Consider the following 25,172-nt stretch of genomic DNA (forward strand, 5'->3'; position numbering starts at 1 on the left):
AACTGTTTGTTAGGAGAATTCCATCCAAATCCATCCTGCAAGTAAAAAGTAATTAGCCTTGCTCTGCTTCTCTGCATTAAAAAGCACCAAAGCCATTATAACGATTTTAAGGGCAGGGGGCGCCTATTTCCCATTCACATATTTTATAAACTACCAGATAGACATACCCCAAACTATTCAAGAAATGTATGTCAATGCATTGTGACCAAGTTGTTTCTTATTTGATCGAAATCTGCTCAGTTGGTTGGTACGTCTGTATGGGAAACTGAATGTGCTGAAAACTGTGAAACTGTGGTATTTCTTTTTCTTAATACATTTTTCATTTTATAACATACTGTTCCCAAAATCAGAGATTTGGGGTTACACTTGACAAACCATCTGTTTTGAAAATGTCATCCAAATCCATCAAACAAGTCAAAAGGTATTAGCAATAGAATGTTGGCTGCTTTTTCATTTCTTAAACGCCTCTCAGCATATCTACTGGAATGCACCCCCTTCTCCATAGCAATCTTTCTGATTGCAAAATAGCAGCCAAAGCCGTCATGCAAGTCAAAAGTATTTAGCAATTCAATTTTGGGTTTTCCTATGGAACATGATACTCATCTTAACTATAGTATGGCGGCTGCTGCACTGTGATATATTATATATTTTGGCAGAACCATATGTTGAATGTGTGAGGTAGACATCTTTCAATTAAACAATTTGGTCTTGACATAAAATACCGAAGAAATGCAAACGGCCGGTCTTTATTGGTTTAGGATTAAAACCCACAAAATCAGTGCTACACATAATTATCTTGTGTCTTTTATAACGTGTTAAGTGGGAACAAAGTAGAACATACATACATGTGTTTAATAATGGCCTTTGTTCTCAAATACATACGTTTTTCCAAAGAGTATTGGGACTCATTGATGGCTGAACGGCAGCAGCAATTTGTAGATGAGTTTCGTAAGCATACCATGACATTTATTTGTGACCCAGAACAGATGAGGCTGCAAAAAGAGATGTGTTAGACTCTGTATTCTCTTTATCTCCAATAATCTTGGAAATCACTACATGGTTGGACTGGAAGAAAATAGGTAAGCAATGCGTTCCAATACCTCCAATATTCTGGGAAACTCCTTGATGTGACGTCCCAGTCAGTTGTAGCGCATGCGCGAGCCTCGTTCGGGACCCGCGCATGTGCAGGTTAATAAACCGCGTCCGTGCGGGCAGTTGCCGCCGGGACGCGTAGCAGGCAGCATCGCGTCCCGTGTCTTTCTGAGTGTGTGCGTGCGCGCATGTATGCGTGTGAGCCACCCGAGGCACGGTTGGCTATACAACAACTGGCGACGAGGTGGGATACCATCGCAACGTTCGCTTGATGAACACGGCGTGTTTTACATCTGCGACGCTACACAGTGGTGAGTCACGGACCCGGCGGAAACAAATCCATGGTGCCCTAGTGTCTGGTATGCAGCAGTAGCGGCCTGAAAAGGTGCTCGTGCGCTGCTCATACCACATTCACAGAATTTTTGGAACTCTGCAGTCCTCTACAACCCAGAGGACAGCCAACATCGCATAGCTACCGAACAAAAGGTGGCTGGAAAGCACAGCTGGCAACAAGGAAGACACACAAAGCTGGAGGGGAGCAATGGCATGCTGAATTCCACCGTACAGTAACGTGAGGTATGTGCACTGCCCACCCAAGTCAGGTTTGCGGCCTCTGAGCCATAAGGAGGTGCCTGTGCGACAGGTAAACATGGCGGAAAGTGACAGACAGGAGGAAGCTGCGACTGTGGTGGTGAAAGCACAACAGGGGTCGTTGTTACCCATGCAGGAGTTTGATGTGTCTTGTCCCCCTTCGAAGTTGGGCCCAAGATGGTTGCTATGGATAAAAAAACTTGATATGTACTTTACAGCGACTGGGATAACCAATGACGATGCGAAGAGGGCCACTCTTTTGTACTCGGCAGGCCTGGATGTCATACGCATATATGAATCCCTGAACCTGCAGGTAGTCACCTATGATGCCGTCAAAACTTCTCTGGAAAATCACTTTATACCACTCTCTAACGTCGACTACGAGAGGTTTCTCTTCTGTGGCGAAAAACAGCGGGAGGAGGAGTCACTGGATCAGTTTTGTGCTCGACTGCAGCTCATGGCCACCATGTGCCGATGGGACAATGAAGAGTCGATGATTAGGAATCAAGTATTTCAAGGGTGTAGCTCAGGAAAACTATGAAGGCAAGTGTTGAGGGAACCGGGCTGGACCCTGCAACAAATCTTAGACAGTGGTAGAACCTATGAACTGGCGGAGTCGAGAGGTGCCAAGATGGACGCAGCAGTGCGCCCTGGGAAATCGGAAGAGGCATTTGCTATCAGTAAAAAGACTGCGTCGAAAGACAAGTGGGGTCAGAAACGACAGGAAACTCGTTCCCCGACAGGGTCTGGATCTATCTGCCAGTATTGCGGATATGATTTGCCCCACTGTGAAGAGTGTCCGGCCAAATCGAGGTCATGTGGCCGGTGCAACGGACCAGGACACACCGCCAGTATGTGTCGTGCCCCAGCTCCCGTGTCAATACAGAGGGGCCCGGCCAGGGTACGAGGGGGTGGTTCGAGAAGGCAGAGGAGCATTGCGGCTTTGGAGCAAGAAATGCAGAGGCTTCAGCTAGCTGAGGAGGAAGAGGAGGAGGAAGACAAAGTATTTTTCATCTCGAGCATCGCTACTGGGGCAAAGAGTAAAAGACAGCCCATATGTGTTGTGAACATTCAAGGGGTGCCGACACAAGTGCTAATTGACACAGGGGCCTCAGTATGCGTGCTGGCTTCGGAACATTACCAGAAGATTCCTGGCCCTCCCGCGCTGGACATTTCGACAGCGAGGATTTTCACGTTTGGCGGAGACACTCCGCTCCCCATCAAGGGTGTGTTTGTAGCGCCTGTATCCAGAGGCGGAAAGACCATAAAGGCCGATTTTTCGTTACAGATGTGAGTCCCCACTCTCTACTCAGCTGTGTGCCATCCGAAGCCCTGAACCTGGTTCACTTTGCACTAGAGGTCTATCAGGTGGATATTGAGACACTGCTGGACAGGTTTGCGGGCATTTTTGAAGGAGTTGGGAAGTTGAAGGCGCCCCCGGTCCGTCTGCACATTGACGACACTATCAGACCAACAGCTCTCAAGCACAGGCGAATTCAGTTTCATCTTCGAGAGAAAGTGGAAGAAGAGCTCCGGTCGCTTGTCAGTATGGACATTATCGAGAGGGTGGAAGGACCGACGCCCTGGGTCTCGCCCATTGTGGTGGCGCCCAAACTGAAACAGCCTGGGGCGGTGAGAATTTGTGTAGATATGCATCTCCCCAACGCCGCAATTAAGAGAGAGAGACACTTAACGTCGACCCTCGATGATATCATTGGGGAGTTGCAGGGGGCGAAAGTTTTTTCGAAATTGAATCTCGGGCGGGCTATCACCAGCTTGAGCTCCACCCAGACTCTAGATTAATCACGACTTTTACCACACACGAAGGCCTTTATCAATTTAAGCGCCTGAGCTTTGGCATTTCATCGGCCGCCGAAGTCTTCCAGAACACTATTAGGGGGGCGCTGGCAGGCCTTAAAGGCGTCTTGAATATGAGTGACGACATCTTGGTGTTTACCGACTCGGAAGCCGAACACATGAAGAGGCTCGAGAGCACGCTGAAAAGGTTGAGTGATCTGGGACTTACCCTACACCGTCAAAAGTGTGAATTCTTTAAAGACCGGATAGGGTTCTTTGGATTTATTTTTCACGCCCTGGAGTGTCACCGGATCCAGCTAAGATCAGAGACATTCGAGAAGCTGCGGCACCATCATCCCTCACGGAGGTAAGGAGCTTATTGGGGATGGTGAATTACTGTGGGCGCTTCATCAAGGGTTTGGCTTCCTTGTCTGAACCCCTCAGGGCGCTGACCAGGAACGACGCTATGTGAAGGTGGGAAAGCAAGGAACAAGAGGCATTTCAGGCCCTCAAGAATGCTCTGTCCGATGGGGACACTTCCGTGGAATCAGAGATTGTTGTGGATGCCAGTCCCGTGGGTGTTGGGGCAGTACTATTGCAGCCTGATGAAAGGGGGGACATGCGTCCCATCGCGTACGCGAGTAAGGCTCTCTCCAACACCGAAATGCGATATTCGCAAATTGAAAGGGAGGCGATAGCCATTTTGTGGGGCAGTCACCATTTTCGACTGTACATCCAGGGCAAGCCTGTCGTAGTGGTGACGGACCACAAGCCGCTGCTGCCCATATTGGCGGGGGTGTCTTCGAAGCCGCCGCCCAGGATCGAGAGGTGGATGTTAGCCCTAATGGAGTATGGGGTTCGACTAATATACAGACCGGGAACCAACAACCCGGCAGACTATCTCTCACGACACCCCAACACAGAGAATACGGACAAGGACGGTGGCGTGTCTGACTGCCAAGGATTGCTCTGTCACGTGGTGGATGGGGCGCTACCGGTGGCGCTGTCGAGGCTATAGCGACGGAATCATCCAAGGATGAGGTGTTCGGCATCATCAAGGCGGCCGTGAGAAGTGGCGACTGGAGAGAGGTGCTGCGTAACAATTCAAGGCGACAGTCAGATGCCCAAAAGGACCTGCAGGCACTCTGGAAGGTATGGGACGAACTGTCGGTCTCAGATGATGGGTTGATTCTAAGAGGGAGGCAGATTGTGATCCCGCAGGCGTTAAGGGGCGCGTATTAGAGCTGGCGCTTATCGGGCATCAAGGGGTCATCAAGACCAAGGCGAGACTTCGGCCCAAGGTCTGGTTTCCTGATTTGGAGGGGATGGTGGAGAGTTTCGTGAGAAAGTGCTTGTCGTGTCAGGCAGCCAACCCAGGAGACAAGGCCCCACCTATCAGTTCTATGGAACGGAGTGAGAAGCCGTGGGGAACCGTCCACGTGGACTTTGGCCCGACTTGTCGGGGCATGTATCTTCTGGTGGCGGTGGATCAGTGGTCGAGGTATCTGGAGGTGGAGGTAGTGGAGTCCACAGCGACGGAGTTTACCACGAGGGCCCTAGACAAAATGTTTGCGACGCATGGATTCCCAGAGATACTTTGCTCGGACAATGGACCGCCATTTACCGGCAGCCAGTTTGCCCAGTATCTCCAACATAGGGGTTTCCGTCACCGCAGGGTATCCCCGCTGTGGCCGCGAGTGAACGGAGAGGCCGAAAGGATGATGCGTACCTTGAATAAGGTACTGAGGATTTCCGCAGTGGGGGTGAAGACCTTCTGAAAAAGCTTGTGGAGTTTCTGCGAGAATATCGCACCACGCCTCACCAATCGACGGGGGTTGCCCCTGCGGAGGCGCTGTTCGGGCGTTGGACTCGGGGAATGATACCAGAAGTAGAGGGCAGGAGACCAGGTGTCATAGACAATGACAAAGTTTGAGAGGAGCGCGGCGTGCGCAATCAGAAGGAGAGCGAGAGACGAGGGCTGCACGACACCGAGGTGTGTGTCGGGGACTCCGTGTTGGTTCGGAACCGACACCCCGAGGGCAAACTGTCTCTACAATATGAGCCTCGCCAGTGGAAGGTCACCCACATGAAAGGAACTATGGTGACAGCGGCCTGTGACCGCGGCACTGTCACCCGCAATAGGTCTTTCTTCAAAAATGTGGACACATCACCAGAGGCCACAGGTCTAGAGGAAATGCCACACCAGGACACTATCCCCGAGGCCCCAGTCGAGGATCCCACCAGGGCCATCGCCCCCGCGGGCGTCAGTAACAGTGGAACTTTGCCAGGTACCTCGAGGTACCCCGTGCGGAGGGACCGGAGACTGCCAGCTCACCTCAAGGGCTATGTCCTGGACTCAGGGGACTGAGCAGAGGTCTCCACGGGCTGTCCCCAGTGATGGGAGTATCGAGTTTGTGTTTACCAGTTTTGCGTTGTTAGAGCACCATATTGTTGAACTGTTTTGTTGATGAAAAAAATAAGGGATGTGACGTCCCAGTCAGTTGTAGCGCATGCGCGAGCCTCGTTCGGGACCCGCGCATGCGCAGGTTAATAAACCGCGTCCGTGCGGGCAGTTGATCTTTCTAGAAGGCAAACTGCTGAGAGGTTATCAGAATGAGAAAAATAGGGGGCGTGGCTTGGTGCTAAAAGGGGATGCAGGCTAATCTTGAACTGCATTTCATATATTATTAATATATACATATACATTTGTCCCCTGCGATATTGTATCACTCACGTAACGTATACTAACTCTTTCAAGGTGTTCCTCTTGTTGGCGCTTCGAGAGATGTGTGTACCTCTCCTTCATTTCTCACTGGGGCTCACTGCTGGGCCTGTGAGCAGCGGTGTCCCTTGACCTGCTGTGCCGACTTTCCTGTCAGGCTTTCGGCAGACGTGCGGTATGCGCGTCGGATACATCGAGGGAAGCTTGTTTCCACTACAACACTGGCTCCCTATCCAATACTGGAGTAGCTTGGCTAGAAACATTTAAGTAAGGCATTTTATAAGTCAAAACTGGTATTTTAACAAGCCGCCTTACTTTTCTGTGCATAAATCAAGCTGTACCACAGAATATTATCAACTGCAGGGAGCTGTGGCTTCTATACGGATGGATAGAAATGCATTTGCTTTTCATGAAGCTTCAGCAAATAATATTTTTTAAACAAATCGGATTTCATTCAATTAATGTAGTTATTTTGGTGGAAATAATGGCCTTGTTCTGAAGTGATTTTGAACTCCTCTCACAAGTATTTCGGCATGTACTACCATGCTGGACTAGTAATATTATAAACAAATGCTGTATTTCGGGGGGGAATTGGGGGAGGGAGGCAAAAAAAACAAAAAACAAATGCTGTATTTCAGGAGATTCCATTCCCCAGATATTCCACAGCCATTATGTAAGCCCTTGGTAGACATTATATAGTACCACAGAATATTAATTCATGTCTAATAATTTCAGTGCATGTCTAACTCGTAGGTATGTAAAGTCTTCACCATCTCATTGCTGTGTGGATAAGCTGCCAGATATCAAAGATGGAAGTAGTGTTGTAGTGAGCTAGAACTATTTTCATATCTATCCAAGCACTTCTGGTTCCTGATACGTGTAAGCCTGCACACCATATGTGTGTTATATACTGTCTCTGGCCTTGGAGAAGTATGATGGTTCCTGTGTAGGGTAACATCAGAACAACCAGGCACAGAAAGACTTGCTGCACCCTTCTTTCAAGAACAGGAGCGTTATTTTGAATACAAAATGGAAAATTTCAAAAGGGTATTATAAGCCACTGCCACAGAGCTCTCTGTCTTCATCAAAGTGAACAACACATTATAAATGTAGAAATCATCATTCATGATGAATTCGATATACATTGTTCATCCCCCAACCTCATTGGCTACTGCCTATTTACACCCACGTGTTAGTATGTTTTCTGCAATCTAAATCATTCGGGAGGGGCTGTGATTTGAACATGAATTCCCACAGTCTACACTTTAGTTAATCCTCCATTTACTAACTTTTCCCTTTCCCTCTCTCTATCCGCTTCATCCATGGGAACCCATTCCCTGCACACATGAAGCAAACTGCTCCCTTTCAGAGCATATTTCTCTAGAGTACACGTAAGATATATAAAATCCCCATCTCACGCTAAATCACCCCAATGTTCTGTACAGTTTTCTGGATCTGGTGGGGGAGAGAACAGTGTCCCTGGGGGATATATGGGCCTTTCAATCCTGACCATATGTGGCTTATTTGGGTTTATGGCTTGAGCCTGCCCATCCTTTGTCCCTGGGAGAGCCATCACTGCCCCAATGGTGACCATCATCATTGCGCTGTTCGGGATAGTCTTTGTACAGCATCTAAGCATCATCTGGCATGTACAAAACAACACCAACAGGAGCACCATGATAGGAACCAATACCTTCACCACTTTTCCGAGTCAGGATGGCGCCCATGAGTACAATGTGTCAACCCAATCTTCGGCCTGCACTCCTGCTTCACCTTCCATGTTAGTCTTTAACTTGTGCAAGGGCCCTATAATATGCTCTCGGGACCCATTCTCTGCGTCATTTGGGGGATGTACGTGTGACAGAATAATCCTATCTTTTTGGACATGCCCCCTTCCATCGGCGTCAGAAGATCTAGAATGTAATGGTTTTGGAGTGTCATCAACTGGGTCACCCACAACTCACTCTTGATGGCATTTAGGCCTTGCTCAGTATCATTTGCCAACTGGATCACCTCCCACCAAACAAACTGCAGCCATTTTACATTTGCTGCAGCCTGGACCCCTGTCCTCACAAAAAACATTTCTCTCTTGGTGCACAGACGATATTTGTCTGGAATTGCTTTGAGCAGCTTAGATGAATCTTCTGACAGATAATTCAATCTCTTCCTCTGCAACTTCAACAACCGCATCTTCTTCCTCATGTCGGAGGGTAAGATTGAAGCTGGGATGTATAGCGATGCACTGTACTTAGTGCCAAAAACCACACCTTTATACTGGTCATACTCATTTTCTTCATCTAATCCCTGCTTAACTCACAATTTCAATTACATATTACTGTGTCCTGCATTGACATTCTTTTAAAATTCACTACTGTAGTCATATAATCAACAGTTGGTGTTTTTAGACTCAAAAAATCCACTGTGTTCACATACCTGTATTTTACACCCCCACACCCTCTTTATATGTCCTAACTGTTGTATTGTGCATTTCCTAAATTGCTTAGAATGTCACAATGCCATGGAAACCTTTGTTGTGGAACTCCCTTCTAGAATGTTTATCTTGGAAACTGGTCAATTAGGAGTTGGGGCAGAGGCTGATCAGAGCTGGGGGCTTCTGAGAGATATCTACTATTGTTATTGTTATTTTGCATTTATATAGCGCCTTATATACCATTGGTATGGTCTGAAGGCGCTGGTAGGTTGAACGCCCTTGGGAACCAAAGTTCGGGTCAGTAGAGAGAGTAGAGAGAGTCCTAAGGTGCGTGTGCGCACCCGGTATGTGTGCAGCTGGTGCAGAATTCGTGTGGTAGCTGCTTCTTAGCGGTATGTGTGGTGGTTGAGAGATCAGGAGTATGTGTTCGCTCTGGCAGGATTTATCCAGACTGAGTGTGGCTGCGTTAGGCCTGAGGAGAACGCCTGGCTGAGGGTGTGAAACCAGCAGTGATTACTTAGAGTGATGGGGAGTGAGCGGGAGATATTGATATGAGAACAGTTATACCGAATGGTGTCATAGTATCTCTGTGTTCTATTTGAGTGGTGGTCTAAAGAAGAGAGTAAGCGTGGGGTGTGGTATGATATATCCTCTTTCAGATGTTCCCTGCATTCCAAAACATATTATGTAAGTTACGCAGTTCTATACGATCAGGTCCGTTCTATGCATTATTATTCATTTCAGGCATTCAAGATTGCCCTACACACTCCTGTCTGCTCGACACACTCACGCACTCAAGTTCACCTTGCGTGCTCTAGTCTACCCCTCATTCTCCAGTGTGCCAGACGCATGCTCTCATGTATTCCATACGCATTCACTCCTGTCCTCCCCGCGCATGCACTCCAGTCTACCCCGCGCATGCACTCCTGTCTGCCTACGCACTCATCCGCTCTGAAAACACGTCCATTCTGTACGCTCATCCGATCTACACACTCATCCGATCTACACACTCATCCGATCTACACATTCATCCGATCTACACACTCATCTGGTCCACACAATCCGATCTGCACACTCATCTGGTCCACACATTCATCCGGTCCACACATTCATCCGGTCCACACACTCATCCGTTCCACACACTCATCTGGTCCACACACTCATCCGGTCCACACACTCATCCACTCAACATACTCATCCGATCTACATACCTGTCCGTTTCATACACTCATTCGTTCCATGCGATCATCCGCTTCACACACTCATCCGCTCCACACACTCGTCCGCTCCACACACTCGTCCATTCCGCACACTCAATCTACACGCTCATCCGGTCCACCCACTCATCGGCACAACATACTACTCGTCCGCTTGACATACTACTCGTCCGCTCTACGTATTCATCTGTTACCCACACTCATCCACTCTATGTATTTATCCACTCCACACACTCATCCGCTCCACACAATCATACGTTCCACCCACTCATCCGCTCCACACACTCACCCGCTCCACACACTCACCCGCTCCACACACTCATCCGCTCCACCTACTCATCCGTTCCACCTACTCATCCGCTCCATACATTTGTGCGCTCCCCACACTCATCCGCTCCCCACACTCGTCCGCTCTCCACACTCGTCCTCTCCCCACACTCGTCCGCTCTCCACACTCATCTGCTCTACATGCTCGTTCGCTCTTACACATTCGTCTTGTCTAAACGTTCATTCAGTCTATACGTTTGTCTGCTCAGTATAATCATCAGTTCTACGCCCTTCTGCGTTCTATTCGCTTCTCTGTATTTACGTACTCATCAACTCTACACATTCTCATCAACTCTACACGCTGGTCCGCTCTACACACCCAGCCACTCTACGCACTCATTGGCTTTAGTATGTTCATCTATTCCATCCGATCTCCATACTCATTTGATCTTTCTAGTCGTCTGTTCTTCCACTCATGCACTCTTCCACTTACTGCATTCATCTGTTCTATACGCTTCATCCATTCTAACTATTTCATCTATGTCATTCACTACGTTCCCTCCTCATTCATTATGTCCATTTCATCAGTTTAGGTCTCATTACTTTCCCAATGATTTATTCCTATTATCCACTTCGCTGTTTTGATCTACATTACTCGTTTAGTTCTGTTTGTCTTTCTAGTTTACATTCGAGTTTATTAGCTGTCAATTACTCGCTTCAGGTAGTTTGTTGTTATTGTGATGATGCTAGTTTGGAAAACCAGTTGGTTTTAGGGGAAGAGCCAGGTTTTCAGTAGTTTGTGGAAGGACGTTAAATCCTCAGTTTGGCAGATGTGGGGTGGGAGCGAGTTCCACAGGGTTGGGGCCAGGGCTGAGAATGATGATCTGCCTAACCTGACTGAGTTAGTCATAGGAATTACTAGGAGGCCGGCTGAGCTTGATCTTAGGGTGCGAGTGGGATGATAAGGTATTAGTTTGTCTTGAAGATATTGAGGTCCAGTTTTATGCAGTGCTCGATGGGAGAGGCATAAGGTTTTGAAAGCCACCCTATGGGCTACTGGAAGCCAGTGCAGTGTCTTAAGGGCTGCGGATACGTGGTCTCTTGGACCGAGCGCAAGTAGCATTTTGGCCACCGCGTTTTGTGCCCTTTGGAGTTTATTCAGATGGTAGGCATGGATTCCGAGGTATAGGGGGTTTGCGTAGTCCAGTCTTGATATAACGATTGATTGGACCGCGGAGAGTCTGTTGGGAAATGAGAGATATGGAAAAATGCGCCTAAGGTTTTTAAGGTGGTAGTGGCAGGACTTTGAGACATTGTTGACTTGGCGCGAGAGTGTGAGGTCAGAGTCCAGGGAGCATCCAAGATTTTTCACTGTGTTGGAGGGTGTCGGTGAGTTGCCCATGGCGGGTGGCCAGGGTAGTGGGTGCGGAAGAAGATCGGAGTTGCCGCAAACCATGATTTCTGTCTTGGAGGGGTTTAACAAGAGGTGGGTTTGGGTCATCCAGAGTTCTATGTTATGGAGGCAGGATGCCAGGTCAGGTCGGGAGTTGGGTTTCGAGTTCAGGAATTTTAGAATTAGTTGAGTGTCATCAATAAATAAGCAAGCAATCTTCGTACCTGTGTGTGGATTCATGTTATTTCACTAACTATATAAACTCACTGGACATATGTAGAAATAAACCAAAGAAGAATCCGCATATAAGAGCAAAAAACATTTTTTAAAACATAAGAAACCAGTACTAGAAAAGAGCGAGAAAACCTGCAAATAAACATTTGAAAAATGTATTGTACACTTATCACAAATAAAAACAATATAGAAATGTTGAAACTCCCAAAACATAGTAAGAAAAAGCAATATTCAAAGATGCTGTAAAGGGTGTCCACAGAAAAAACAATACTGAATTAAAAACACTCAGATAAGATATCTATTGTAGAAGACAATGTTTGTGGTGCCTTCCTAACATCAGACCAGTGCACCCAATACTGTAATTCCTTTACTTTGACCACAAGCGGATTAACATACACTACCATGTAAGGTCCATTGCATCATGGCTCCCTCCCCCTGCAGACAATATTTTTCCCAGAAACCCTGTCCCCAGGAAACAGTTTATGGAGAGCTTGCAGGTTCTGTTGCAGTGCTGTTTTCACTTTCTTCCGTTTGTCGTGAAGCAATATGTTGAGAAAGATATTTTATACATTTTGTTAACTGAGTCAAATAAAAATAAAATTCATACCCCAAAATTGATGCAGCCTTGTGAGCATCAGAAGCATTATGCATAGGAGACAATGGTGTGTGCATGTGTCTCCCCATCACTATTTCATGCAGGGAGAGGTGATGGTCCTTACAGGGCTGAATCCTCAGACTGAATGTGTCCATGGGGGAGGCAATAGACATGATTCTTCTTTAATGTCACACACAGTTTATAACGCTTCATTTTTAAAAGGCTTTTAATAATTTCCACAATGCTGCTGGCTTGAGGGTGATAAATGGAGCATTTTTTCCTAAAAGAGCCGCAATTTCTTTAAACAGCTCATTAAATAAGTGGGTGCTGTTGTCACTTTTAAGTGTTTCGTACACCCCCCATCTGGAGAACATGGCTCTCTTCAAAACCCCGGAGGCCAATTTGGCATCAGGATGTGCACATGGACCAGCCTCAATCCACTGAGAGAAAGGACACACCACAACTATGAGATACCAAAAAGTATTGCATCTTTCACCCATATCTGTGAAATCTATGTGAAGAATTCAAAAGGGGCCAATCGGATTGAGCAATGTACCTCTTAAGATTGTCAGAGTTTGCCCAGTACTGTATGTCTGGCAGACAATACAACTGGACATAGATAGTAATTCCTGAGTGTTGGGCACATATGATCTTCCTGTATATCTGCAGCAATGTGTTGTTTTGACACATCGGCAGGGTAGTGCAGCTGATCAAACATCCACTAAAGCACCTCTTGCGGAATAACTACCTTCTCATTACTAGCTTGTCTCCACACCAAATCACTTGGAGATTGTGCACACCCTCTTCTTTGCCACAACATCTTTTCACTTTGTGGTGCTTGGCATTGCATTTCAATTATTTCAGTGAGGGGTAACACAGTATATGGGACCTGTAATTGTAACTGTATGTTAACAAGAACTGGATTCTCGGGGAAGTCTGATACTGGCAAATATGCTACCAGTTTCACTGCTGTGTCTGCTGCTTCATTCCAGAGGAAGAAAAAATCTCTGCCACTTGTATGGGCGGCACACTTGACGACTTCAGCAAGTGTGGGCTGTGACAGGGCATGGCTTAACCAATCCAAAAGGGCAGCATGATGCACTGGAGACCCTTCTGATCTGCAAAACCCCATCATCATCCATCTCGACAACCCTGAATGTACTGTGGTTATAACGTAGGCTGAGTCAGAATATATAGTTACTCAGCACCCTTGCAGTGCTTCAAGTGCTTCAATAAGGGCAATCAGTTTTGCTGCCTGTTCCAAATAATGGCCTGGTAGTCTTCACAGCACAATAACCTCATATTCCCTATTTACCAGTCAAACTACTGCTGCACCAGTATGTTACTGACCTGTCTCCTGGCCGATAGTTGATGACCCGTCATCAACTAAAATCTCTCCGTCATCTATCGCATAATCACATGCTTTGCTAATGTCATCCTCAGGACCCTTGTAAGTAACACAATACACAATCATGGACCACATCATCGTCAGGAATAGGTTCTGTTAAAAAAGGTTGCAGGATTCACTGTTTTGCAACTGACAATGTGAATGGATGAATGGATGGGATGGAAAGAATGATCACGTATGCAGAGGCCCTTTGTGTAGTCATTGTCGATTTGGACCTCTCTAGTATCACAAATAATGTATGTTCAACATACAGAGTCAAAGAGCTTCCCGTGGCAATAGTGGCTGACTTTTGAGTGGCAAAAGCAGCCACACCCAACTGTCCTTGTATAACTGAATCCAGAATACCACTATAGTACGCTAGAGGTTTGTGGCCCATAGAACTGTGTTGTGTAAATGCTGCTGTCATTATCTGGCCATTAGTGTGTGAACAAAGATAAAACATTTTAGCGGTTGCTAAAACAGGAGCAGTAGAGATAACATCTTTCAGCTCCTGGAAACTAGTAATCATCTTGTCAGTCTGTTTGCTTCTGCAACAGTGATCAAGTGTATGACATCAAAAATCCATGCTCTACAATAATTACATGGTACAAGCCATTTTTGCATATCTTTGATAGTCACTGGCTGAAGGGTATTACGCACTGCCGTGGCATGTTCTAGAGTCGCTCTTTAACCATTCACTGAAATCAATTGGGCCAGGTAGAACACCTCCTGCTAGCTCTACTGCAACATTGCCCTGTCCACCTTATGTCCTTTGTCAACCAGCAGTTGTAACAAGGCAATGGGGTACTCCCTGCACTGTTATTCAGTAGTACTGCACACCAATAAATCATCCACATATTGGATATTGGTGCTGGAAACACAAATATTCTCAAGGTCTTCATGTAAGACCCTGTAGAAAATACTTTGAGGAAGTCTAGTGTGTTGGAAACAGCTCCCAGAAAATGTAAACATTGTGAGATATTGAGAGTCTGGATGTAAAGGAACTGAGAAAAAGGCATTCTTCAAATCCACCACAGTAAAATGTGTGTCCTCAGTGCGTATGTTGAAATATATTGTAGGTGGGGTAGGAACCACAAGAGACTTTTCCTACACTTCATCATTGAGGGCATGCAAATACTGCATCATCCTACAGGCAGCCCCCTTCGATTTCTTCACTGGATAGATATCTGTATTGCATGGAGAAGTTGATGGTACCATAATTTCCTGCTGTAAAAGAGCCATTATGGTGTCATAAAGTCCTCCCTCTGCTGCCTTAGATAAAGAGTAATGTTTAACTCTGGGCAAGACATTGCCTGGTTTAAATGTGATATGTATTGTTGCAACACTCTGTAAGAACCCTATGTCATGAGGATTATTCGTCCACAACTTGGGACAGATCTTCTGAAATAAAGGAGGGGCCATTCCCTACAAGTAACAATGATCATGGAACATGGATGTATTGTACCATTATTTCACAGGGGACACATACCTCCAATATTATCTCCCCCTCATTATCTTTATCCTCCATAAGGTACTCATCTGAAATATCTTTCAATGATTGGGTAGGATCAATACACAAAATTGTGCACCACTCCCCATTATCAGAATCAACTGCTATCAACACAATCCTGTCCTTCGACACCGACACTACTTCAATCTCAAGCATGATAATGGTTCCTACATCTAGTGCTTGAGGGTGGACAGGCCTAAACAAAAATTCGGAGGGTACCCACCAGTACTTGTTAATTATCTCTGGCACTGCACTAAGAAGTATTGTAATGTCCTATATAAACAAATCAGGGGCACCAGTATTCCTCTCACCACTGAATAAATGCCCAATGCATGCATGGTCAACATTATCCTCACAGTACACATAACAAGTGTCAAACACACCCTGCCTTTTTTGGTGAAATGGATGGTCATGTTGAGCTTACATCAACAGATTGATCAGAGTTGCAGTAGAATACTACAATGTGGCCCATACCTCTCTGCCTCCCACCTTACTGGGTAATTTCTTTGTGAAGGGAATCAATTGTACTGCCTCAGGTAGCCCTGTGTGTCTATTACCCCACCAGACAAAGATAATCCTCCCTCTCTAATGCACAAATGCACCTGTATGCACCATAAAAAATGAATGGATTATTGCCTATCTCCATGCACACCAAGGGTTCCACTTCTGGGTTGGCAGAGACAAATAGGACAGGGCACACTTAGGCTCTCTGTTGGCTGTCCTAATCTGGGTAAGTGTTAATTCCTGTGAAAACAAATGGATTCCCTCCAACCACTGTGGCCCTCTGATAGTGTGTCACCGTGCCATTGGGTACTGCGTTACTGTTCGGTATTTGAGGACCCTGCTGTGGTGCTGTATGCATTGCGTACAGTTGCATATTGCTGGAGCCCGAAGCTGATAACTGCAGAAATGATGGGGGGGGAGTGGACGGGGCGGTGGGCAATGGTGCACGATAGGGAACTGCCAGGGGTGGCTGTCTGGAAGTATGGGGCTGGGCCTCCTTGAGGATATGGATACATCTGTTGTTGATAGTATACCAACGTTTGTCTACTGCATTCTCTTGAAAGATTTCCCATTTGACTGCACGTCCAACACTGACCTGCTCCTCCTATTCACAGTCCCATTCCTCCAAATCCTCCTCGCCCTCCCTAAGCCCCTGAAAACCCTCCTCTAACTTGCTGCAACCCCCCGGATACCTCCCTTGGTACCTGGGGCTGATACCCACCTGCCCAGTTGTTTTCCTCTCCGCACACAGATGCCACTCGCAGGTCTGTCTGAGCCGCCCTGAGCTCTACCAGTCCTTCCGTCTGTACTGTCGCTACAGCCCGTTCCAAAGCAGACATTCGCTAACTTCTTCTGTACCAGTTTTGCTTCCTCTACTTGCGGTTGCTCCACTGCATCCTTCTCCTTTTCATTCAACTCTTTACAATGATGTACAATAATGGACTGAATTTCCACCCAGCCCTTTGCCTCAGTCCCCACTATCTTCTCAAGGGCTTTCTGTACTTCTTTCGAATGTCCCAGTTTAACAACAAAATAAAATAATAGGATTGCTTGGTCCCAAGAATCTCCTGTTTCTGCCCTCCACATTATAGGTATGTGTAATATGAACTGAGCGGGATCCTTATCATCTCGCATCGTCCACTGCATGATTGATTGAAGATCAGGCGTATCTGGGTATGTGTGTCGTAGTGCCGCCCACACTTGGGGGCTAATGTCATTAAAGTGCGCTCAGCCATGAACATCATCACCCAACTTCACAACAGGATACCCATCTTTAATCCATATGTCATCAACCTGATCCCCCAGTATTGAAACAAATAGACTTTTCAGGTCGCCTATACCCAAGGTCGCACCGGCTGATTGCTTCTCAAAGGCACATATCCAGTTACCCACTCAATTGGCAAGAGATGGGAGTGCCTTTATCCATATGGGCCCATGGTGTATACTGCACTCTCCCTCATCCCTTATGTAATGTAATCGCCATTCGTCGGTTCCAACAGGTACTCGTTGCCCATCCCTCCTATCCAACTTTAGTCTGGATAATTCTCCTTCCACTTTCCTTACCATGTCTACCAACTCCTTCTGTCACTTTGTATCAGTTCCTTCTGGTGCTCCAACCTTTGCAGCGGTAGACACAGTAGGGTTGCGGAGGTTGCAATATTGGGCTGGTATGGGTGGTTGGGTAGCTGTAGTGGGCAAAGAAAGGTATGTGGCATTTGTATATCCTGATGCTGTACAAATAGGATAACATCCAAGTGGGGGGCCCTGTACTGCCTCTGTGTGAGGCGCGGGGGCACTCAGAACAGCAGGCGTGGTTGTTATCGAGCCACATGGTATGGAAAACTCACTCACCATCTTCGGGGGGATCTATAGAAGCATCTTCCAAATCCTCCACCATTTTCCATAACTCTAAAACTTACTTTCAATGTTCTACCCTTGTTCTTGGCCACCAGAAATGTGTACATGTGACTTAATATATATCTTTTATTTGTTCCCTGTTCTGGCCATTGCTTGTACATCCCCCCCTTTCGTTTCTGCCAATCATTCCTTGTGAAAGTTGAGAATTTTTTCTCAGTACAACGGAAGAGCTTTGCACATGTACACCAACAGGGTTGCCGGCTCCTTCGTAGCTGCCCCTTTATCACCTTTATCACCAATATCCAGATCGCCCGACCCAGCAAAGACGTACCCACCCGGTACCCCTCTCACCTTCTGTTCTCCCACCTTCAATGCCCTACCCTTTCCTTAATACTCACAACCATTCACACTCCCCTCACACAAACACACCCACTCACACCTCACAAACCTCTCCTCACACAACAAATCAGCCCTCCCTCTGCCTGTACTCGTCACAGCAAAATGAACCACAACAAAACCACAATAAAACTACCTTTTTGTTCCACCACACCCTCTATATTGGGTGAGGAGATCCCAGGCCCACAAAGGATTCTACCACAACTATTTCTCTTTCTCATGCCCCCCTTATACTGAGCAGAGATATCCCAGGCCCACTAAATATACAGGGCCTCTATCAATATCCTTTATTCCTCATTAAACAGCGCTGTCTTCTTCCATAAGAACATAGGAAAGGGTCCTGTTACACCACAGTGCTCTATAGAAAAGTCAAATGATCTAATATACAATGCCATGTGATCTTCCAACCTATCTGTCCATTCCGCTCTCACTGCATGCACACCACACTTCTCAGGTGCACTTACATCTACGTGTTCACCCAAAGTCCTTCGTCATGGGTTCCCATCAACAGCCTGCACAATCCGGGAACAACGCCCGCTCCAAAGAACAGACAGGAACTCTGATAACACAGACCCTGTAAACCTCTCGAAGGTACGCACAAAGGGCACTGGTCACCGCAGGTGGGCGCAGCCTCTCAGGATCTGTGGCCTGGAATCCTCCATCCACACAGGGGCGTATTGGACCAGAGTATGGGATCACTTCGGGGTCAGCAATATTGTAGGCTAGCCTCACAACAACCATACACAGAAAATACAACCCGCTATGGAAAAAGGCTTGGTGCACCCTTTCTCGAAAGGAAAAAGAGCTTTATTTTGATTACAAAAAGGACAATGGCAACAGGGTTATTATAAGTGCACTGCCACAGCGCTCTCAGTCTTCATCAAAGCAAACATCACATTATAATCTTACTTAGAAAACGTCATTCATGACGCATTCAATATACAGTGTTCACCCCCCACCTTCATTGGCTACCACCTATTTACATGCTAAAATTCACATGTCGAATCTCCCTCACCCATTGGTCGTATCGCCTTCTTAACACATGGGTGACGGCCCCTTCACCTCGAATTACTGAAAAATTATTGGTTAAACTTTAAAAGGCACAACCCTGTCTTAAGACCTAACCATGTGATGTGCACCTGATTGTCGACATTAGCTCAGAAGATAACTTGGAGGTCAGCCTGGTCTTTACAAACAAAGCAACTCTTTTCTCATCCCAGACAAGCAGGTACCCCCATAGCGCCTACCCGTTGCAGTCTTATAAGCATTGGCATCACCCTTTGTTCTCCCTGGTACATATCACAGACATTGTTGTTCTCTGCTCCCCCTTTATCAGCTTGTCCTCCCAAGGAGTAGGACTGGAATCCCTACATGCCCCACTAATGCATCTAATTTATGAAGGATTTAAGAGTCTTATTCCCGGGTATATGGTAGTTCAAATAGAATGACCATTATTCTGGGGGGTGCTGGTGTCCTAAATGTCAGCTCATGTTTTGGCAGCTCAGGACCTCTGCCCTTGCTCCCATGAGTGTGGCCTTCATACTGAGCCGCAGCCCTACTCCCATTTGTCTGCTTGCATTCCTGCCTAATTGTGCAAAGTTTAAGCGGAATACATTTGTATGTGTGTGTACATGTGTGTTCTCTGCCGTGCTTGGGGATTGGAATGTAGTAATCAAGCAAGAGTCGGGGCCTCATTGTTCTGTGTTTCCAACACAGCCTGCAAGGGTTCTGGACTACTACAAAGTACAGTGTTAGTTTGTGTTATACATGCCGTATATATGCAATGTATTCTACATGACACTGTCGTCAAGCAAATGGCTGGTTTCTCCTGTATATATAAACTCCAAGAAAATAGGTGTCTCCCTCCAGTCACCTCTACCCATAAGACTCCCCACTTCCCCCAACACCCCCTCTATATATCATCCACTTGTTAGTATATTTTCCTCAATTTAAATTCTTTGGGATGGGCTTTGATTGAACGTGTATCCCAACACCTGCATACACTACCAACATTTATTTGTCCCCATTTCTGTCACATGTGAACAAAATTATGGTGACTTCAAAGAAAGCTCAAGGCAAAGAGACTACTCCTGCTATGTATAACTATTTCTTATGCCAACATGATAAGGTGCGGCTGTTTCCAGTTAGCTGCAATGTTATCTTTAGTAAAAAGTTGCTATTTTTCATGGTTTACACTCATGTTGCCATTTGTTTACACATCTTGAATGGATTTTTCATTGCTGTTGTGATCTTACTTACTTGTTGCCTCCCTTCACTTCAACTTTATACCAACATGTTTTTTATTTGTACTGCCTTTTGCTCCCATGTAGTTGAATACATCTTCCTGGAATGTTTAAGATCTTCATAACCCTTTAAAAAGACAAGTACTCTCTTATTTGAATAGAACTAAACCATCAATGGGTTGTATTCAGGAAGTTCACATGTCTGAGATGAACTCTGCTAAGCTCAAATGATTATGGGTTGGTCAAGACTTTACAAGTGCGGCTCATGTGAAGAAGAAGGGTGTTATTACCCGAATCAACAAAACTCTCAATTACAAGGAAATTAAATCTGACTCTGATGATTTGGGTAGATGGTTATTTCTAAATATCCTCATTGACTCAGTTGAGTATGCAATTCTAAATATGTATGGTCCTACCTCGCCTGATCCTGCCTTTTGGTTTCACTTAAAAGATTATCTATTTCGTTCCACTGTTCATAACCTTATTGTATTTGGAGATTTTAATGACATTATGGGCCTATTTTTTGATAGGAAGTCGAAGGTGTGCTTTAAGAACGCTAAACCACACAAGCAATGTCTAAACTTTATTTCTGATTTAGGCCTTATTGATGAGTGGCACATAACTCACCCTTCAGACTGTGAGTTTATTTTTTATTCCAGCCAGTATGACTCTATCTGCAGAATTGATTCAATTTTGCTTTCCAATTTTATGGCACCTTTCCTGATCGATACTGGCATTGACAGTATCTGGCTATCAGATCATGCCCCTGTTCACATTGTGCTGAACGTGCACATCACATTCATAAAATGAATAGAGGGAGATTTGAATCTGCACTATTGATAGATGAATCGTTCACAGCTTTCCTAACTAATACACACCCTAATTTTTTAGCACACAATAAAATTGAAGATACTTCTGTTACAAATAATTTAGAAAGCCATACTTAGGAAAAAGAAGAAACTGAAACACAAATCTAAAACTATGCTGAAAGTCGTTGAGAAGCAATGTATCCAAAACCCAGCTCAGCATGTCCTTAATAACATTATAGAATCGAGAATTGAATATAACAAACTAACTTCTGAATATTCCTGTGATACGCTATTAAATGTATAAAGCTAAGATATGCCAATTCTCTAATAACATTGCAAATCACTCACCTCTTACCTCAAGATTAAAAGAGAAAGAGCCAGAGTGGCAGTGATCAAGGATACCTTAGGTAACAGCAGAACCTTCCTGGACAAAGATATTATTGATATTTTTTCAAAATTCTACCAAAAAGTGTACACCTGTGAATCGAACCTGAGACATCCTCATAGCAAAGACGTCTTTAGGAACCTATCCCGCTCCACTTAGCCTTAGCTAGATTTGTCCTTGCTGAACAATCCCATTACCCGAAATGAAACTCTTAGTGCAATTTGAGACCTTAATAAAGGTAAAGCTCCAGGTCCAGATGGGATTCCTATTGACTTCTATGCTCACTTCAAACATTTACTGCTCCCAGACTTACATGAATTCTTTCCTCATTTTATCTCACTCTCTAAATCTGAAGTATCTTTTACAGAAGCAATGTTAATTGTTTTTCCAAAACCCAATAAGGCCCCTGAGTTCCCTCAAAGTTATCAACCTATCTCCCTTATAAATGCTGATTGTAAAAGTTTTGCTAAAATCTTGGCTTATTGCCTCTTTCCATTTCCTCCTAATTTAAGCATGAGTGATCAAGTGGGCTATGTTAAGGGAGATTACCGTCCTATAATATGAGACTCTTTTTTTCAGGAACATGCTTAATTGAACAGCTCCACCACCAGGCAAATACATACCATCCTTAGCCATGGTGGTAGAGCTGCCCTGGATCGTGAGCTAGACTGGCTATTCTTTAATTCACCAGAGCTTATTGCTCCACCAAGATGGCGGATGCCTTGTCAGCATGAAGAAAGGGGCTTGTTCCAGCCTCTGTCCCGACATCTTGTTCCAATTGGCTGATGCCTTTTTCTAATGCCCACCAATGGCGGGGAGCCGGCAGGCATAGCGGCCCCTGTGGGAAGGACACTGTGAAAGGATCCTTCCTCTCTGTGCCATTTCCAGGATGACCATGTACAGGACCGTGCCTCTCTGAACATCTCCACCACCACCTGGCTACATACCATCCTTAGTCATGGTGGTGGAGCTGCCACTGATTGTGGGCCTTCACTGGGCATTATTTCATTCATAAGAACTTATTGCTCTACCAAGATGGTGGATGCCTTGTTTACATGAGGAAAGGTGCTCGTTCAGCCCGAGTTCCAACTTCTTTTTCCAATTGGCAGATGCCTTTTCAAATTCTCACTAATGTCGGGGAGCTGGCAGTCGTAGTGGACCCTGTGGACACAACCCTGTAAAAGGATCCATCCTGTTTGGGCCTGTCTGGGCATGGATGGTGTGCCGGCAGTCCCTCTGCATTCTCATACTAGTGCCAACGCTTCCATTCTTCGCAGTCCACAACCCGAAGTGTTCGGTAAGATGCTGCCTTCACTGCAGTCGCAATTCTATTTGGAGCTCTACGCATTGTGATTTTTCAATTTAATGCCCTGGGCTTGTTTCCTTACCTGCACGCTTGCATTATCTCCCCTAAACCTCACAGTCTCGTTGATTACACCGGCAGTACAATCCCCTGTATCGCAGCCTCTATTGCTGCATTTTCGTCTACCTGACCTGCTTCCCAACATTGAGCAGTGCAAATCCTTGGACCTAAACAACCTTTTCGAACTCCCCCACCCATCGCTTGTCTGTAAATTGCTATCCCCTACAATCTATTCTCTAATACTGTCCCACTATACTGCAACTGATTTATGCTGCCTGTGCATCCTGCCATTGACCTCCTTCTCTCATTTGCCATGAAGGGTTTTCTTTGTTACCTGCTGCAACTCACTGACTTGTACGCTTCCTCTACCTTTCCTCTATATGCCTGATGTAGCCCCTTGGACCGTGAGTCAAGGATTTCCCAGAGCTGAATTTAGATTTACTAACTTTTCATCTGATTGTCTGACTTCCAAAGGTGCTATGTACCTTCTTGTACCTTGCTTTTTGAGGTGAGGCATTCCTTTGATGTACTTACCAACCATTCCAATGTTGTTTTCTTAGTTGCATTTGCTTGCTTGTGTGCCCGACGTAGCCCCCCATTCCATGGGGTGAGGCCATTCAAGGATTCAGTCACTGACACAAGTTCAGTCTCTTTTGCTTGCCTGTTTGCCTGACGTAGCCCCTCATCACATGAGGTGAGGCTATTCCAGGAGGCAGACACTCATACCTGCCCTTTATGCAGTTTTTCCTACTTGTCCTTGCACTTTAACTTGTTGATCTTGTTTGTATTTAATGTACCTCTCTCCTCCTCCCCTCCTGCGCCCACTTTCTCCCCATCAACTCATTTTCATGTTCAGCACTTGCACGTTCCAAATTGGCTCACAACCTAGTCAGAATGCTTTGTTTGTTTTCTTACCCTCTACTCCTCCTGAACTTTTCCCCGTCCCCCTCTCATGTGTACTCATGCTATAGCACTTGCATGTTCCGAATGTTTCAAGACCTTTTAAGAACATTTTTGTTTTTCTTTCACACTCTTCCTCTTCCCTAATCCCCCCATTGTCTTGATGCCCCTTGAAACACAATTATGCTGTATAGTGCGCATTACAAATAACCAATAAATAAATAAACATTGAAAAAACTGCCATCTTTAATAATGAACAAATGTCTTCTTACTTTCCACTGTATAGAGATACTAGACAATGGGGTCCTCTTGCCTTTTATTATGTTTGCCCATGAACATTTTCTTGAGAACATTAGACTTTACTTAACGATACACGGTATGGATATAGGAGATGTGCAAATCAAATTAGCAGCTTACGCTGATGATATCCTGTTAACTCCCAATTTAAATTTACAAAGTTTGCCACAATCATTACACGTTTTTCATTAGCGTTGGAAGATAACTTAATATGGATAAATTGGAGGTACTACCTACTGTCAAGATCACCGCAAAACATCCAACCCAAAGTGTTCAACGACGGCTCTTGCCCGTTTCAAAGAAATTCCGTTCCTTTGATAAAAAGCCAAAACACCCTTTCCGAACTCGTGCTGCCATGTTGCCATGGCGTCTATGGCGTCCTCTCCACAAAAAATCTATCATGCTGCAAGGAAGAGGAGGGGCCAATCAAGTTCGCAGCTACCCGTTATAACACTTCCGGGTAGCTGTACTCACTGCTTCTGATTTTCGTCAAAATCGCTGCAAGCTCCCGAACCCACGTCTTGTTCCCTTTGACAGCGCTTATCCTTATCCTTTTCTGGCCTTATTTTGACCTCAGTCTGTGTTTCTTGAACTCTTGCTTCCTTGTCTGTTTTCTGTTTGTTGCCTACTGAACTGCTTTCACGTTGCCAGACCCCGGAACGCTATTTGACCTGCCTTGCCTGCTGATTCTGATCTGCCTCTCTGTCCGCACGCTGACAAACCCCGGAATGTAATTTGAACTGCCTTGCCTGCTGATTCTGATCTGCCTCTCTGTCCGCACGCTGACAAACCCCAGAACGTAATTTGATCTGCCTTGCCTGCTGATTCTGTTCTGCCTTATTGTCCGCCTGCTGCCGAACCCCAGAACGTTATTGGACCTGCTCTGCCTCTACTGTTCACACCAGCAAAGTCCTTTTCAACATTTCAGATTCAACACACCGGATTAAGGAACAACAACTGTTTACACTGTGGCACTATCATCACCTACCTGAGCAAATCTGCATGCCCGAAAGAATAACGCGACGAACTAGAGACTGATTCCCGGCGCTCAGGTTGTTAGGCGTCCTCGTTTCGTTGGGATAGTCTGTGGACTTGAGACTGCTGAACTCCGTCTAGGCGTCCTCGTTTCGTCGTGTGTTAGGATAGGTTGGGTTTGCAGAGTTTGCTCAGTAGTGTCCTTCC

This window comes from Ambystoma mexicanum, chromosome 4q (assembly GCF_040938575.1).
Source record: "Ambystoma mexicanum isolate Mex_15411 chromosome 4q, UKY_AmexF1_1, whole genome shotgun sequence".
NCBI lineage: Eukaryota > Metazoa > Chordata > Amphibia > Caudata > Ambystomatidae > Ambystoma > Ambystoma mexicanum.